The following is an 18,951-nucleotide window of genomic DNA, read 5'->3' as shown; positions in this document are numbered from 1 at the left end:
AATGGGAGAAAATATTTGAAAACTATACATCTGACAAGGGATTAATATCCAGAATATACAAGGAACTCACAACGACACAGTAAAAAATGAAGTACCCCAATAAATGGGCAAAGGAGCTAAACAGACATTTTTTGATGAAGGAAGACATACAAATGGCCAGCAGGTACATGAAAAACTGTTCAACATCATTAATCATTTCAGAAATGCAAATTAAAAGCACACTGAGATATCATCTCACCCCTGTTAGACTGGCTATAATCAAAAAGACTGAGAATAACAAATGCTGACAAGTATATGGAAAAAGTAAAACTCTTCTGCAGTGTTGGTGGGACTGTAAATTAGTACAGCTACTATGGAAAATGATATGGAAGTTTTTCAGACAACTACACATAGATCTATCATATGATTTAGCAATTCCATTTCTTGTATATACCCAAAGGAATGGAAATCATCATGTTGAAGAGATACATGTATTTCCCTGTTCATCGCAGCTCTATTTACAATAGCCAGGATATGGAACCAACCTAAATGTCCACCAATGGATGACTGAATAAGGAAAATGTGGTATATATATATATACACTATGGCATACTTACTCAGCTATCAAAACAAATGAAATTCTGCTATCTGTAGCAACATGGATAAGCTTGGAGAAAATTATGTTAAGTGAAATAATCCAGGTACAAAAGGAAAAATATTACATTTCCTCACTCATAAGTGGGAGTTAAAAGAGAAAGAAGAAAGGAAAGAAAGACCACAGTGGTGGGCTGGACTTGCTGAGGGAGAGAACAGACCTAGGGAGAGAGGGGGAGGAGTGTTGAGGAGAGGTTGGGTGGGGGACATGGGGAATAATTGCAATTTGTGGTAATGGCATGCTTATAGTATTGATCTGATCATCAAGTGCTGATGGTACGCTCTGTCCCCATGAATATGTACATTCAATCAATCGATCAATATAAAAGGAATTCTGAGGACAACCAAGAATTAAAATATACAAGTTAAACTTTCTGATATCAGAAATTAGTGTTTACATATCATTTGCTTTTTAAAGAATTTACAATCATTATATTCACATTGCTAGTAAATAAAAACATGGTATGAAAATAAACCATTCCAAAACCTAAAAGTCTGTAAAAGTTTTATTTTAGATATTTTAAGTGTATAAATAATTGAAATAGATTTTAAAGAATGAAAGTCTCAATTTTTATTGAAAACTTGAAAAATTAATCATTTTGTGGCTCAAAAATGTTGAAGAAAATATACTGTATTTTTGCATGTATACTTTTCAACCAAAATGCAAATACCCTTCTCCAAGTGTGAATATTAGCAGTTTTCACAGAGCTCTAACATGGAAAAGACTGATGCTTTAGATACTATATTTCTAATGTATTTTTGAAATTCTAGCAAGATTGCATAATAGTTTTTAAATGGTTTTGAAATTTTATTATTGTACTATTTATTTATTCATTGCATTCAGCCAATAGTGTTGCAAGGAAAGCATTTTGCTATAGAGCAGCCATGTTTGTGTATAAATAGAACATAAACCTGTATCTTTCAAAATTAACTAGTAAATTAAATACATTAAACATAGATACTCATGTAGGTATATTAACAGGTAGGTAGATAGGTAACACAGTAACCTCCTGCAGTGTTTTTCTGGCCAGTTTGTTTTGAGAAAGTCATAGGCATATATTTCCCACTCAAAGGAAACTCATTGTGAGTCAAGAAAAGTCCCTAATCACAAGGGTGGAGGATAGTGAGGTCTCCATTCTCTGATCCATCGGGAGGAAAATCAGTATTTTTTCTAAAAATGACATACAGAACACAGAAAAAAAGGTATTTGAACTTAAAATTGAGAGCTGCTATTTTCTGTTTTAATGAGTGTGTCATTTTGGACAAATTCAATCTCTCTGAACTTCAGTTTCCTCACTTTTAATATGGTCAGCAATAATATTTATCTAAAATATTAATGAAATAACCTGTGATAGCCCCATGATAAGTGCCTAGTGCCTATCAAGTGCACAATAACTATAAATAATAGGTGATCATCCACTAAATGAAGGCAGAGACATAAGGCTCCTCTTTTTCATATTCATAAAGGTTGTAGTGCTGAGAGAGGTTTCATCTTCTTGAAATATTCTAAAACATGAAATAACCACACATGCTCTCTTAATTTTTACTTGATGGTAGTTAATGTTCACAGGATGAAATATAGACCGATTATTCATGAGGGAAGTGACATATTTGTTCTGCTCATAGATTAAGGATCAAGACAGATGATCTATTAAGGCATCTAGTGTAGAATTATGATCAGCTTTGCAATGATCTCCTTTATAGAAAATGGATATTTTGAGAGGACAAACTCATGCCTCAAACGAGGGAGAAATATGTTTATATATGCTTTTGTTTTCTGGATTTAACACTATGCATACATTTATCAAAACAGTCTCCTTTTACAGTCTTTAATCATTTATTTTCAATTTAGCTTGTATTTTTTGCTTACTTTGACCCCTTATTACATAAATGAGGGGTGAGCGGTTTTATAACAAAAACATTAATCTTCTGTTTTATTGTGTGGAATTATCATTAGAACATAGCAATTATTTTCTATAAATAAGACCTTCAATGGTCTGATTAATTAGGCTCAGTAGTACATGACATTATTAAATGAACAGTAACATGCCTTTGGTGCAAAGACACAGAAACTATTGAACCCTTGTTTGAAATGAACTCAATTCTAACTGTATACACATATTTCTTTGGCTAAGTCATCATCCATTAGTATCAGCAGGATTTCAGTGCTGTAATTTCTAATTATTTCAATGCTTTAATCAGTTGATTTTAAGATGGAATTTACTGGTGCAAGCTGCACTATGGCTATGTGTTAATAGTGATTTATATTCTTCCCCATTCAAATCACAAATGGAATCTCACCTGTGTTGCATAATGTTCCACAACCACTTGTTTCTTATTAAAGGTTTATTTTCATGCACCAGACTTTGGAAGTGTAAATAAATATGAGAGTCTGGGGAAAGAATATATGAATGGATAACAATGATTTCATTTTGAAAAAATGTTTCCTTGTGTGTGGAAGACCACATTCATCCAGAGATTCTTGGAGTGTAACTTAAGTCAGGTGAGGCTTTAACAGTTTTATGATTAGGAGCATCATGAAGCCTGCTTACTATTAAACATTAGTAGTAATGCTGAATTACTGTGAAGAGAAAGGAAATGAGAATTCCAGCTAGTTGTCTCTGTGCACCACCACTATGGCATGCTTGGAACTGAACTGTAATTATGTATTTTTATGTCTCCCTTTTCTCTATGCCTCCAACTATGAGTAATATTTCCCTAGCAGAGAGCACAAGTCCATTTCCTGTGTTCTAATCACCTACCCAGTCTCTTCCCTATCACTCCCCTCTTAACAAACCCTACACCCAGATAAGGTGTAGTGTCTCCCAAAGACACGAGTCCTTTCATGACCCCATGCCCTTGACCGTGGTAATATTTGTCTAGCTGGAACTTCCTCTACTTCAGCACCTAGGATGATATTCATCATCCCCCTGGGATTCAGCTCAATGGTCAGCTTCTTATTAAGGATTCACTCAGCCTTCCAAGTAAGGTGCCACCCCTTCCCACTGCCTTCTGTAAGACCTTGCTCACATCTTCATGTAGAACAGCTCTCATTGTACCAGAACTTTTTATTTTAAAAAACTCTGTCTCTTTCCCTAGCACAATGTTCTCAATATCCAGTGTGCATAAGCATCACAAATATGCTGTGCTAAAAATGCAGATTCCTGAGCCCCATTCTTCAGATTCTGATTCAATTGGTCTCAGCAGGAACTCAAATTTCATTTGTAGGGTTTCTGATGTAGAAGACCAGGATTATACTTTGTAAAAAACTATGAATAAATCATATTCCAGGCTATGTCTTATTTGTTTCTGTATATATAGGTCCAGAATAGTGACATTTAGTGAATGTTTGCTGAATAAATGAATGAGCACTTTTAAAATACTACATAATTTCTAAGGGAATAATTTGTAAGCTGCCTGACAGTACAGCCATATAGATTTGTGGCTATGTTTACAACTGTTCTCATGGAATATTAATTAGTGGTCAATGTCAATTTAAAAGATGCTACTGAACTTTGTACTTGGTACTTTCTTGTCCTCAAAATCTTCTTGAAAAGTACTTGAATAAATAAATAAATATAAGATGTGCTAGAAAGTATACCTAGAATGTTTTAAGAATTAGTATTTTAAAAGATAGCTGAAAACCAACAATAAAAGGCCTAAACAACAAGGTGGAATGTCACAGAGATAAACGTACATTTCTGTGTCTAGGTTAAAAAAATCAATTGCAAAGATGTAGGATGGTGTTAGAACTGGCTTGACAGCAGTTCATTTAGAGAGAACCTAGGTTTTCAGTTGAAAACAAGTTCAATAAACCCAGTAATGTGACATAGCCACTTAAGAAAACCACACAGTTAGATCATGTTGAAGGGCTTTGAAGCAAGAAGCACAGAATGTAATAGTGTCATTTCTTTGTGCCAGTCAACTCTCATCTGATGTATCTCAAGATCACTTTGCCAAACCTTAAGACAGACACATGGACAACTGGAATGTTTTAGAAAAGAATAACTAGGGAACTTGGTGAAATGGAAACCATGAGATACTAAGAAAAGCTGAAGAAAACCATGTCTATGTGGGTATTTGCCCTGATACCAGTTTGTTACTGGTACAATTATGGGGCATAAAAAAACAACCACAAAAGATCGGCATCATACAAGAATAAGCAATTACTTAGCTCTTGTGTTTTTGGTTTGGCTGGAGGTTGGCTGATCTAGGCCAGGCTTGCTGTGGGCTCTGTTCCAAGCTATGGACGGAGCTGGGCTTCATCCTCCCTGAGGTTTGGGCTCCACATGTGTTCATTCTGGAGCTCAGACTAAGGGAGAGCCGCTACCTGGGGAAGCTCTTTTCACTGCAACGGCAAGAAGGCAAGTGGGAAACACACACACCTTCTAAAGCCTAGGTTTATTATTATATTAGACAAAGCAAGATATATGACAGTGAGTTGTCAGAAAAACATACCTCTGTTTTTGAGAGGGACTGAAAAATCACACATAAAAGGGTGTGAACACAAGGAGAGGTGAAGAATTGTAGCCAAGGATGCTCTATCACATACTGAATTTATATTGAGAGAGGGATATTATCTTCTTTAAGAAAGGCTAATATGTAGAAGAAAAAAACCAGTTAGATTTATGTGTAGCTTCACAGGGCAGATTAAAGACTAATGCATACAAATGGAGATTACAGGGAAGTAGATGTTACTTCAGTTTAAGAGTTTTCTAACAAGCTGAGGTGTTACAAAATGGAATGAAGTATTTGGGAAGCAAATATTACTACAAAGAGCCCACTCTTTGGAATTGGATGGAAATCAGTTCAAAGTCCTGGGTGTGGTAAACATTCTGAATCCTAGGGGGTTTTTTTTATCCGTAACATGAGAATAAACTATCTACCTCATTAGATAATGTTTATAAAGTAGCTAATAGAGGCATCTGGCACATTCAAAGGCTCAGTGCTGTGGCTCTCATCATTATTAAAAACTTACTACCTTTGGAAATGCTCGTGTTCTTTGCCTAGCCCTTCAAGTTTCTCTTTGGTCTCTTTCATGAAGCTCCTATATTTTAATCTTCCTGAATGTTACATCATACAAGTCCACATTTGTCCTCAAATTCCAAATCCAAAGCTCTGAAACCAAAAGTTCTTTTTCTTAAATCGAGTGCCTGAAATAATTAGGCAAAAAAATTCTGACCTAAAGTGATAAGAAGCTATTTATAGCTATGTGTGTCTTCCTTAATACAATAGTGCTGATATGTATTTTTGGCCCAGATGCCACTGGGGGTGATATGAGATATACAGTTTATGCATGTTTTTTGCCTTTCTAAAATCCAGACAATTCTTAATATGAAACATCTGGTCCACAGAATTGCAAGTATAAGATTGTGAACCTGTACTTTAATGTACCATATTTGCTCACCATTCAATTTCCAGCACCTAGCAAATAGCAAGCCCTTAATAAACATTAATTTAATGAGACAACTAAAGATGATGTTGAGGATATTATAAAGAGAATTTTAATTATGAAAAATAAATAATACCTATATCTTCTTTTGACTCTGTCTCACGTTCATCTCAGGTAAATTCTATTCCCTTTTCTAAGGTGCTCACAGGATCTAAAGTGAGTCTTGTTTTTGTTTTTCCAACTCTATGATTTAAAGATCACAAAGGCCCATCTTTTCTGTCTTGACCATGTTGTCAGAAGAAAAATATCTCCCTTCTCTCTTTACCAGTGTGCAATGGCAAAATAGCAAGACCTGAAGGTTTTTAGTTTTTAACATGCAAATTGACTAAAAAACTAAAAAAAGTTAAGCAATGAAAGCACAGAAAGATTACTCAGAAAACAGATGGAAAAGCAACTACTGAAAATCTTGAGCTCTGATGACCAAATTTGCCTGGTACAGAAAATAAAAATGATTGTAATCTTCTCCAAAGATGAATTTGGTTTTACCAACTTCTAGGTTTGATGAGAACCTCAAACTCTATCCAAATACCATTTTTTCTTATTTATGAGTGCTGTATCCAGATTTTCCTGTTTCCTTCCTATCACTGTAGCTAAATGCTCTACTACTCCCAAATATTTTATAATCTGATTTTCCTGAAGGACACGTGGTTCTTTATAATGAATTATATTCTCGTTTCTTTGTCTTTGCATGTGATGATGCCCTTGCCTGGCTAAGTCTTACTTACCAGTCAAATCTCAGCTTGACATCAGCTCTTCTGTGGAGCCTTCTGGTATTTTCTCTTAACCCTCCTCTTATATAGCCTCCCATATTCTTTCATATCCTCTAACATCCTTCTGGCGTAGTACAAGTACTTATCACATGCTATGTGTTTATTTTAATGTCTATCTTCTTCTCTAATTGTTTAGAAATAGTCCCCCGGATTTTAGGACATCCTTCACAGACCGTGTAGTATCCTCAAATAGCGTTTTTGAAGGACTCCTAGTTACTGTGCATTGGAACATTTTTTGCATACTGACTTCTCTATCCTAATTACTTTGTGTAGAGCAGAATTTAGAAAATAATGGCCACGACTATTTATAGGTATATTTGGTTTAATTGCCAAAGTGTTTAATTTCTTTAAATTAGTTGCCAGCATTTAAAAATCAGGATATTGCACTGAAAAACTGATGCAGCAGATTATATTTCCCAAGAATGTCCATAACAATACTTTCCATCCTTGAACCTGCCTGTCTTCCATTGTTTGGTGAGATTTAATAGCCTTTCTCTTGAATCTGGCTGAACTTGTGACTTGCTTGTAACTAATAGAGGCTAAGTCATAAAAGGTAATGCAGCTTCTCTTTTGTTCTTCGGGATTCTCATTTCTGGTGCCCTGAGCTACCATGTTGTGAAGAAGCCTAAGCAACATGGAAAAGACTACATGAGCATTTCAAACAACAGCCCCAATTCAGGTAACTGCTGATAGCCAGTATCAGCAGCTGGATATCATCATAGAGAAGAATCTCCAGATGATCCCAGCCCCCAATCTTTGAGTTACCTCCTGCTTTTCAGCCTTCCTAGCTTAGGCCCCAAATATAAGAGTAGAAACAAGCCAGTCCCATTATGCCTTGTTAAAATTCCTCATGCAGAAAATCCATGAACATAATAAAAATGGTTGTTTTGTACCACTAAATTTTGGCATGGTTTCTTATTCAGAAATAGTAACTGGAAAACCTAGATGTCCAGCTTTTCTTCAGAGGAAAAAAAAAAAAAAAAAAGGACTAGCACCACTGGGACCTTTTCTTTGCATAGAGTACATGACTACAATATCCTAACGATGGTTGAAAGGTAGTTGTTTTTAGATAGGGCACAGACTTTCCAGTTTGCCACAGTCTCATCACTCCTTATTTTATACCTTGTCAATCGTACACATTCATGAAGATCCCTGACCCCTTAATCATGTTATTTACCTATATGCAAAATGTTCTGTTTTGTTTTGTTTTGTCTGGTGGAGACAGTCTTCTCCTCACCTACCATTGAGGCCAGAATTTTTAACTTAGGTTATCTAGACTTAATGCTGGGCTTTTTGCAAATTACCTATATGCAAAATGTTCTGTTTTGTTTTGTTTTGTCTGGTGGAGACAGTCTTCTCCTCGCCAACCATTGAGGCCAGAATTTTTAACTTAGGTTATCTAGACTTAATGCTGGGCTTTTTGCAAAACATCAGGTTTTTTGAGAATTTAAGATCTAACGTTTCCCATTTCTGAAGCTCTGATTGTGCATGGTTTGCCCAATACCTTCTTGTTTTCTGCCAAGAGGAGTCTGCAGTACTAAAGTAACCTGGTGAGGAGAAATGACTGAAAACGGACATGTTCTGATCTCAATAAATTATGAAGAAGTTTCAGTTACTAACTGGGACACTTCCTTATGTTCTCTTGGGAGACTCATCATTCATATGACTAGAAAAATGATTTTTCTAACTCCTCTTATTAGAATTTAATAAAGAGTACTTTCATGGTATATTTCTAAATACAAATTTACTACTTTGGCAAGTAGTTTATTTATAAAAATTAACTTTAAATTAATAAAAAATCAATTACAATGAATACATAATGAATAATTTGAAGAAACATATTATTCCCTTCCTAAAACTAATAGCAATTATCCTAAGTGCCTACAATTAACACATCAAACAACTACTAAAAAAAAAAATAGTGTATATCAAGAAGTAGATTCTCCTTCTGTACAGGTAAATACTAACAATATCAAATGTACTGTTTATGCATGTGCATGAAGAGGTCTGTAAATGTCATGAAAATACAACTAACTTGTAGAATAACTGTGGGAAAATACCTCTGTTGGGAAAATAGAATAATTTAATCAGGCCCCCTCACCTGCCTGTCCAGTTGGGGGTGGTGCAGTGCATTCTTTGTAAGCAAATTGCGTGTGGGGGGGTGCAGTTAGTGTTCATACGCAGTGCTGCAACCTTGGCTGGCATTGACTGCCTCGGGCATCCACTCCGTGTGGCCATGTTCTCTGACCTACAGTTTCTGCTGTTGGGAAAATAGAATAATTTAATCAGGCCCCCTCACCTGCCTGTCCAGTTGGGGGTGGTACAGTGCATTCTTTGTAAGCAAATTGCGTGTGGGGGGGTGCAGTTAGTGTTCATACACAGTGCTGCAACCTTGGCTGGCATTGACTGCCTCGGGCATCCACTCCGTGCGGCCATGTTCTCTGACCTACAGTTTCTGAGGACATGTTTGCTGGTTACCTAGCTCATAGACCTGCATATGAGGGGTCTGGTGACCCAGACTGACATGTGAGGGGTCTGGTGACCCAGCCTGGAATAGGCTTGAGGGGTCTGTGAGCTCCAGACCCAGACCTAGCTCAACAATTGGCCCAGTTGGCAGGATTACAGGCACGTAAAATAACCCAACAACTTCAAATACAATAATCTGTAAATTCAATCACATCATTGGCTATAGTATCAAGACATAAAAGAATTAAATTACAAAATGAGAGTGAGTCACTTTATAGTGAATAGTTCCACTTAGATGAATAGGACAAGCTGTTACAAACTTAATACAATAACTTTTATTAAATTACTGGGTAACTGCAGTGCCTCACACTTAAGTTTTCATTAGAAGGGTTTCCATAGAGTCTTAGTATCAAATGCAAAGGCTCACATTAAACTTATAGCCTAACAATAATAGTTAAATAATTTCATTTTTTTCTTGCTAATTGTCCTTTGGTCAGAGCTTTTCAAAAAGCATGCAGTTAACTTCCTACATTCTTATATCAAATGCATATTTAATTTCTAAGATTCGGTTTTTCTCTACATGAAATGGGGAAAAATGGTCCCTGCCTCGTGTGGTGTTGCAAGGATTAAATGAGATAAATTGCCCCAAAATACTCAGCATAGCATCTAGCACAAAACTACCATTACCTATCCTGAACCATTAGTTCCTAGCAGCCTTCAAATGACAAAGCAGACATCCCCATCCTATGGGCTCTGACCCTTGAGAAGCTAAGAAGTTGTGCAAGGGGGTCTGAGCACTCATTCGTCCACCAAATGTATATTTGTATTCACTGTCTATTCTGACTTTTTTCTTTTAATATACAGATGCTTTTTCACAAATAAAATGCAAATTTATTTAAAAGCATTACTGTTCCTATAACAATTTCATGTGTTATGTCTTTAAGCAACTAACACTAATATGTACATTTAGTAGTTGTTAAAGCTTGATAAAAATGGTGGATGTGGTGCTAGGTCTCTTTCATTTGCTTTCCCATGTACACTCTCCCCTCAGCCGAGGGGGATGACTACTGACAGTGCTGTCTATTGGGTCTCTTGTCCTCTGCTTCCTAATGGGTGCACCCAATGGGAGCAATGGTAGGAGACTGGAAGTAGGGAGGAAAATGGAGTTGGGGTATTAAGTCTTGAGCTCCCTCCTCATGGGGTGGCTATGGCTGCCATCTGAATCAGAGGTCTCAGCTCCTGTTAAGATGCCTCTCCTACAGCTTTCTCTGTCTCCCTTTCATCCCAGGGATAGTAGTCCCAGGAGACTGAATAGAGCCTTGTGTTACTCTACCACTGAAAATAGTTTCCTTGCTAAACCTCTCCCCAAATTACCCTAATTTAAGTTACAGGTAGTCAAAAAAGATCTTCATTCTAGAAAGCTTTGGCAACTACTGCCTTATGTTTCAGAGGGGGACAGACCTTTGCTCTCCTAGCACATTCCTTCATAATCCACAGAGGGGAGGCTTCTTTTCCTAGGTTGTGCGAGTTTCTCACCTCATTCATGCTTCAAGGAAAGCAAAGACTTCTATTTTGATATTTTGTCTATTATACCAATCTACAGTTAAAAATTTACACCGGAAAATTATAAATTCTTAACATCTCATATGCAAATTAAGTTAGTTAGAATCAAAGATGAGAACTGGTCTTTTGACTTTCATTTTCAGTATTACCATTTGTATCTATGTGAATGAAAGTTCCTTTTTTTCCTACATCTATGGTTTGGTTTGGTAAAATTTGGGCATTGGGAAATCCTGGCAAAACCTGGTGAATTTTTTCCTACATCTATGATTTGGTTTGGTATAAGATTTAGGCATTAGGAAATCTTGGCAAAATTTTCATATCTTCAGAAGGTGGATCTCTGAAAATGTTAATGTTTTTTGAGGAGTATATAAAAAATAGCGTATTAGAGTATGAACAGAATTTAAATTTTTGGTCCAGTTAAAAGTGTTAATCACAGGATGTAACTTGTCTTAAGCCAAAGACTTCAAGTGTGTTCCCCGGGAAACTGCGATACTACCGCTTCAATTTGAAGCTTGCTAATGAACTCATCAATTTATTTCTTTACTTTTTCTCCTCATAGACACAGAGCAAGAGAAAAAGATGGTCAGAGACCCCTCATAGCTTTGTCATTTTTGCCAGTCATTAATATGCCAGTTAGTCAAGCTGTTTTCTGAGGAATCTTTAGTGTAGTACCTTTTCTGATCCATTCGAAATATTCCAGAATGAACGATACCTTACAAGATAACTGGGGATTAATTAAAGTTGTTAAAGCTTCTGAACTTCAGGTGAACCTTCGAGGGATTGTTACCTTGTGAACTTCCCCTGGGATCTCTATTGAGAACGATATAATTATTCCATTTAGGCACCTGCCAGATTCTACTTTATAATTTCCACAAATTCTGTATTCTTCTGTGCTAACTAGTCAATTAAAGCCCATTTTCTCTACTGATTTTTGTCTTTTATCTCAGTTCTGCTAAGTCACACATATTGTATTGTTTTATCTCCAAGATTCTAAACCAGGGTTTCTTTTTTTCCCATTTATTTATATTTTTATTACGAATATTCATAGATACAAATTACCAGAAATTGCTTTTGTACCCTGTTTCCCCACCCAATTATCACCCAAACACCCTCCCCTCCCCTCCTCCGCTTTGCAGCCCTAGGAATGTTCCCTCCCTCTGTTAGATCACCGCACTACTGTGGTCTTTCTTTCCTTCCTTCTTTTCTCACTTAGCTTCCATATATGAGTGAGCCCATGCAGTATTTATCCCTCTGTGCTTTGCTTGTTTCACTCAACATAAGTTTCTCCAGGTTCATCCATGTTGTTGCAAATGGGAGTATTTCTTCTGATTTTGACTGCAACAATGCCAAAATAATATTCATACTGTCTGTAAATAGTGCTCATACATTTCCCTTTATTTTACTTCTTTAGAAAACATTTCTCTTCAGCAATCCAAATCTTACATTTCAAAATCCAACTAAAGAGCTATCACTTGAAAAAAAGACTATTCTTGACTGATTATTATAGAAAGTGAATTTTCTTTCACTCCTAATTCCTAATACTTGATTACCCTTTAACTGTCTGACTTACATTTATTATCATATATTTATACAGCTTGTGAGTGATTCCTCAAACAAACTGTTAAAAGCAAATATTAAAATATAGTAAAAAATTTAAAAAATAAGTATTGTCACTATGGTTAGTATACTATCTGGCACACACAATCACTTAAATAAGTGCTTATTTAACTGAACTGTTACTTTTACCTTCTGCTGGTACAGTAGGGCCAATAGAAATAATCTAAAGGAAAAGAGATAATACATTATCTAATAATCGTTCTAGTGTTTATCCATATCTATTATAAATTGGTTTTATATTTTAAGAATTCTTCCTCAGAATTTTCTGAAGTAATAGTTCATTTATTAATGCATATTAAAATTTTTTCATCCCTTTACAAGTATTTAACAAATATTTACTGAGAACCTCTAATCTGAGGGACAATACACTAGTATTGAGGATATGATTTTGACTAAAATAGACGTTTTATAATTATTGTAATATAGAACATTAGTATCACTGCAACAAATTCCATGACCTGTTTTCTTTATCCTTTTTGGTTTTAGCACTAAATTATCCGAGAAACACATATTTTGTCAGTAAATAGGATACACATAATTCTAAGTTTTATATATTTTTTGAGAAATATTTTGTATCCCCATAGTGTAGAGCATATTGGGCCTGAAACTCACATATGCAGTGATCATCTTTTCAGCACGTACCACTCGAAAGACCCAATCTCTGGTGTGGTAAGGAACATGAGGGTATATCAGAAAAGGAATCTGGGCAAGTAGTAAGTATGATAACGGACATGTACAGAAATAATCCCAACATAAGGCAGAGAAAGAAAGTGTCATAGAAAAGTTAAAAAAAAAATAAAGCTGTGGTGCTATTGCAATTCAGGATAGAAACAGATTATTCCCAAATAAAGAAAAGACCTTTTGGAAGAGTTAGCTTTGGAGCTGGGCCTAAAACAATGGGAAGAATTTATCCATAGAAAATTAAGTGAGTAGGAAAGGAAAGAGAAGGCAGCAGAAGTGCATAGACAATGTGTTTTTACACGTAAAATATATTTTATAGAACAAAGTAAAATTTTTTTCCCAAAATTATTCTATATTGCCATCACTTTTTATACATATGTGTGTTCAGTAATCCTAGTATTCACTTTTCAACTATTTAAGGATAAATTATCCTAAATCTATATTTTTATTTTTCCTTGTCTCTTAGGGTCAGTTAAACCCTTTTAAATATCGCCAAAAGAAAGACACAGAGAGTCCCTCATTTTCAGAAAATTATTCCAAAATCTCTATGATCTAAATGTAGTTCTACGTAGCTACATCAAGAAATTATTTTAGCCTATTCTAGGTGTATTTGTAGTGTACAGTAATTATAGTTCTACCAAAGAGTTTTTGAAACAAGTTATAGAACTTTATTATCACTATTTTTATGCATTACTGTGTAATCGTGAACTAACAACTTGATTGAAAATATTACCAGATGTTCTGAATATGTAGCCAGTTTGTATGCAATACTCTGTCTGTTGTCTGTGATGTGATGCAAAACTAGTCCACATCCCAAATAACTGCTGTGTTCCAATATGCAATAGGGACAATAAAGATACTACTCTTGGCTCATGATCTATTTGACCTACACAAATTAACCAATTACTCAATGTTGAATATGGTTATTTCATAGTGATATTTTAAGTCATACTTAGTTTTAAAGGTATAAGTTCATATCTATCCTTTTCTTAATTGTCCACTGTATTCTCTCTAAATAGAATTTCCCTTCACCCCTTTCAATCTGCTATCCATCAGGCCATGGAAAATTCAAACTTCTGCAGTACATATAGATTTCTTCCACTTTATAATGACTTTAAAGTTGTTTCTTTCTTTGACATCTCCATCTCTCAATATTAATAAGTCCTAAAGGAGACATTAGTCTCCTTGGGTGCCAATACAGTTGGTCAATAAATGATCAATGCTGTAATGATTTTGCCACAATTAGTTCTATTGGCACTTGTCAATCACATAGAGGAGAGAATAATTTAACTGTCATATGGATCCCTTGTATTTTCCTTTGAAATTTGTAATGTTTTCCAGAAAAATACTTTATGAATATGAGTCCAAAAGAACAAGCAGCAAAAGAAAATATAAACAAATGGGACTATATCAAACTGAAAAGTTTCTGCACAGCAAACAGTCAAGAGAGTGAAACAACAACCTACAGAGTGGGAGAAAATTTTTGCTAACTATGAATCTGACAAGAGATTAATATCCATAATATACAAGGAACTCAAGCAATCATACAGTAAAAAAACAAATAACCCAATTAAAAAATGGGCAAAGGAGCTGAATAGACATTTTTCAAAGGAAGACATACAAATGGCCAAAAGGTACATGAAAAAATGCTCAACATCAGTAGTCGTCAGGGAAATGCAAATTAAAACCTCACTCCAGTTAGACTGGCTATAATCAAAAAGATGGTGAATAACAAATGCTGGCGAGGGTGTGGAGAGAAGGGAACGTTCCTACACTGTTGGTGGGACTGTAAATCAGTACAACCACTATGGAAAACAGTATGGAGTTTTCTCAAATGACTACAGATAGATCTTCCATACGATCCAGCAATCTCTCTTCTGGGTATATTCCCAGAGGAACGGAAATCATCATGTCAAAGGGATACTTGCACTCCCATGTTCATCACAGCTCTGTTTACAATAGTCAAGACATGGAACCAACCTAAATGTCCATCGATGGATGAATGGATAAGGAAATTGTGGTATATGTACACCGTGGAATACTACTGAGCCATAAAAAAGAATGAAATTCTTCCATTTGCAACAATACGGATGAGCCTGGAGAAACTTATGTTGAGTGAAATAAGCAAAGCACAGAGGGATAAACACCTCATGTACTCGTTCATATGTGGGAGCTAAGAGAGAAAGACAGAAGGAAAGAGAGTCCACAGTGTTGCGTTGGTCTTGCAGAGGGAAAGAACATTCTTTGGGCTACAAAGTGGAGTGGGTGGGAAAGGGGGAGAGGAAGGGGGAGGGTGGTTGGGGCTAATTGGGTATCTCATGAATATTCATAACAACAACAATAAAAAAGTACTCAGGTGATTAATTTTTCTAAAAATGCATTTGTAGTATACCAGTTTTACTCATAATTGCCCCAAAATAGAAGCAACCCAAACGTCTTTCCAGTGGTGAAGAAACAAACTGATATGTCCATGCACTGAAACACTGCACAGTAATAAAAAGTAACAAAATACTGATATGTCATGAATAAATATTGACTGCATTATGCTAAGTAAATAAGCCAGATTCCAAAGACTTCTACTTATATGATATTGTAGAAAATGCAAAACTGTAGTGACAAAAAATAGATTACAGTTTCCAGGGCTTGGGGATGTGGGAGAAGTTAATTACAAGGGACTATGAAGAAACATTTTGGGGTGCTGAAAGTGCTCTAGATCTTAATTTTTGTGGTGGTTACATAGTTGTTTGCATTTGCCAAACTCATACAATTGAACCCTAAATGGGTACAATTTATTATATGTAAATAACACCTCAATAAATCTAGCTTTAAAAAAGTAAAAAATCATTGATATAACAAATTTGGAGTCAATCTGAAGAGATATATTCAACAATCATTAAGAGATCCTTAAAAATTATGGAATTTTTGATTCTATAAGTTGTTTTAAAATTTTTCCTCTTTACAAAGTACCAATAACTTTTCCTCATCTTCTGTTTTACAAATGAAAATTACATTTTAAGGAAAAAAGCCACATTGAACAAGTGCCTTATAATTTCAAGTTCGCTAAAATAATTCTAAAAATAACAGTATTTAGGTAAATATAAGCTTGTTTAATGAGTTGATTGGTTATAACAATCACCCGGTCTCAAAATAACACAGTACTATTTAATGTTTGCAACAGCAAGATTATATTTTACTTCTCACAGTCTAGTAACTAATTTAATAATTCAGAAAGGTAATGAAGAAAAACTAGTGCTAGACATTCTCATATAACTGATATTTAGATTCCAGGAACAAAATAGCAGGATTAGAGACAATCCTGAGACGTGTGCTTTAGAATGGCAAATGGCTTACCTTTGAGTCTGGGTCGCATAGGTGTTATCATAAGCCTCATAGGTCTGGTCATCATATTCACCCCCGTAGCCATCATCATACCCCTGAAACAGAAAATGGTAGAAAGACCTATTAGTGATCAATTTGATTAACTTTGATCTCTTTTTCGTTAATAAGATTTTACACAATGTGACCCCTGTTTAGTTTTTATGTTTGGTTAGTGACCATACATCGTATTTTAGTAATTCCCATATAACCTTGAATAAGATTTCATGGATCAGGGAATAATGCTTATTAAACTCAGAATATCATTGAAGTAGCAATACCTACTCTAGGGTTTATTTATAATTTTGACTGATACTAAATAAAGACAATTTTAAACATTCAAAATATTTTTTTCTTTTGTTACAACCCTACTGGGAGTTTTTTCTTTTAATAATAGTAATCATAATTAAGATAGAAATGATAAAGTATGGGGTCCTTAAATTGTGGTCAACCTTCAGTAAAAAGATGAAGTTGTTACTACAAAAAATAAATAAAAGAAAGAAAGGAGAGAAGGGAGGAAGAAAGGGAGGGAAGGAGTGAAGGAAATAAAGACTTTTTATTTTGTTGCACATAATACTGTTTTTAAGTCTCATAAATAAAATGATGTTGTGTGGTGAATTTGATTGCCTGACTAAATTATGTAACAAAGCTGATGTAGATTTGTCATGGAAGAATGTGCAAGCAAGGTAGCAATTATACACTCCAGTTATCAATCACTCTGTGAGTGGTTTAGTTGAATTTCTCTTTGTGATCATTGACTTTAAATCCTAGCCATCCATCTGAATTACACAGTACTTCTGGAAGAATCTTTAGCTTTTCTGCCTCTGGATCTTTGCTGGTGCCTCTCTTTGCCAGGAATGCAGCCCTTCCACTCCATCCTCCCAATTCATAACTTTGTTTCAGTCTGGAGGTTTATACATTTCTCTTTTTATCTGGTTCAGCAATTTAAACAGAAAACATCTATATGTGAAAGTTTCCACACTAATCTTGAGTAAGACTTTTGAGACGGTTTAACCTGAACACTAATTTTTTAATCAATTTAAGAAAGTTTTAAAATTTTTATTTATTTTTTCTTTTCTTCTCACTTACCCTTTATATAAGGCTTTTATTTTACATATGAGGTTTTCTGAGTCTGACTTTCATTTCTTCTATTTTTTCATTTACAATTTCCATTTCATATTTTTATGCTGTAATATGGGATAGTTTATCCATTTGATCTTTGAACACTCTAATTCCTATTGAATTAAAAAATTTTTAAATATTCTAAAGTTAATTTTACTATTTATAAAAGGATCACATGCAATTCATATTTTTATGCTGTAATATGGGATAGTTTATCCATTTGATCTTTGAACACTCTAATTCTTATTGAATTAAAAATTTTTAAAATATTCTAAAGTTAATTTTACTATTTATAAAAGGATCACATGCAAATTATTTAAAAATAGTAGTAAAGGGTTTATGTCTAAAGACTAGCAACTCCTTGTCTTGTTCTTCTGAAACCTCTAGTTCTCTGTCTTTGCATCTATTATTTTAGTATTTATTTTTTGTTTTATTAAGTAATATAATTAAGTTAAGTTGCTGAATTTATGAATTTTAGTCATTTTGTATTGACTGGCCATTCAGGTTGTTAAGATTTAGTTCTATTATAGATTCATCTATAATAGATGTATTTTTCTCTCTATACCTAGCTTTCTAATATAGTTTCATCATTTTTTTGTTAGTCAACGTCTACATTATAATACATAATTATTATTTACTAATGATCCAAATCAACTAATACAACCCTATTTTTATCCTCACACACCTTTTTATTTCTCTTAATAGCTAATTCATTTTATTATTTGTTTTTGTTTTCTACCTATTTAGAATTATTTGTCCTCAATTTTCCCAAGTCATATTAAAGTAGAAATAATATTTACAAATACTCAAAAATGTCAGATAATCCGCCACTTCCTTTTGTGTTACATGGAACTACCTTTCCAAGAACCATATCATTGCACTCTGGTCTAGAATGATGGATTTCTAGGCCTGAAGGCAGAGAGGATTTCCCAAGACCCCTTTCACCAACCACTCTCTGTACTGAATTTCCTTTTACCAGATTCCACGTTTTCCTTGTTCTCGTTTCTTGCTAAAACATCTTTCAGTAATCTCTATTAAGAGGTGTACTGGAGAGAAATATTTTGATTCTCTCAATCTCTCTCTCTCTTGTTTAGCTTTACACTCTCTCCACTTCCTACCCCAGCTTTTCTATATTTATTTTTTGGGTGAAAAGTTTCAATGACACAGAAAAGTTGAAATAATGTATGATGGAAATTCGTCTACCCTTCATCAGTTGTTGGCATTTTGTACCATTTGTATTATCTTATAGATATATATTTTTAAAACCATTTG

At 34.7% G+C, this 18,951-nt stretch overlaps 1 long non-coding RNA gene across 1 annotated transcript in view; it reads right to left on the bottom strand.

The window, feature by feature from the left end:
* Positions 1-16,616, bottom strand: part of LOC103598663 — a 98,047-nt gene extending 81,431 nt beyond the window's left edge. The window contains exon 1 of the long non-coding RNA XR_551216.1: positions 16,534-16,616. This is a non-coding gene — a long non-coding RNA (uncharacterized LOC103598663). The remainder of the gene's footprint in view (positions 1-16,533) is intronic.
* Positions 16,617-18,951: the final 2,335 nt, after the last annotated feature.

This window comes from Galeopterus variegatus, unplaced genomic scaffold (assembly GCF_000696425.1).
Source record: "Galeopterus variegatus unplaced genomic scaffold, G_variegatus-3.0.2 Scaffold2705, whole genome shotgun sequence".
Classification (NCBI taxonomy): Eukaryota; Metazoa; Chordata; class Mammalia; order Dermoptera; family Cynocephalidae; genus Galeopterus; species Galeopterus variegatus.
The sequence above is the reverse complement of the archived record's forward strand: the minus strand, read 5'-3'. Positions and strand labels throughout refer to the sequence as shown.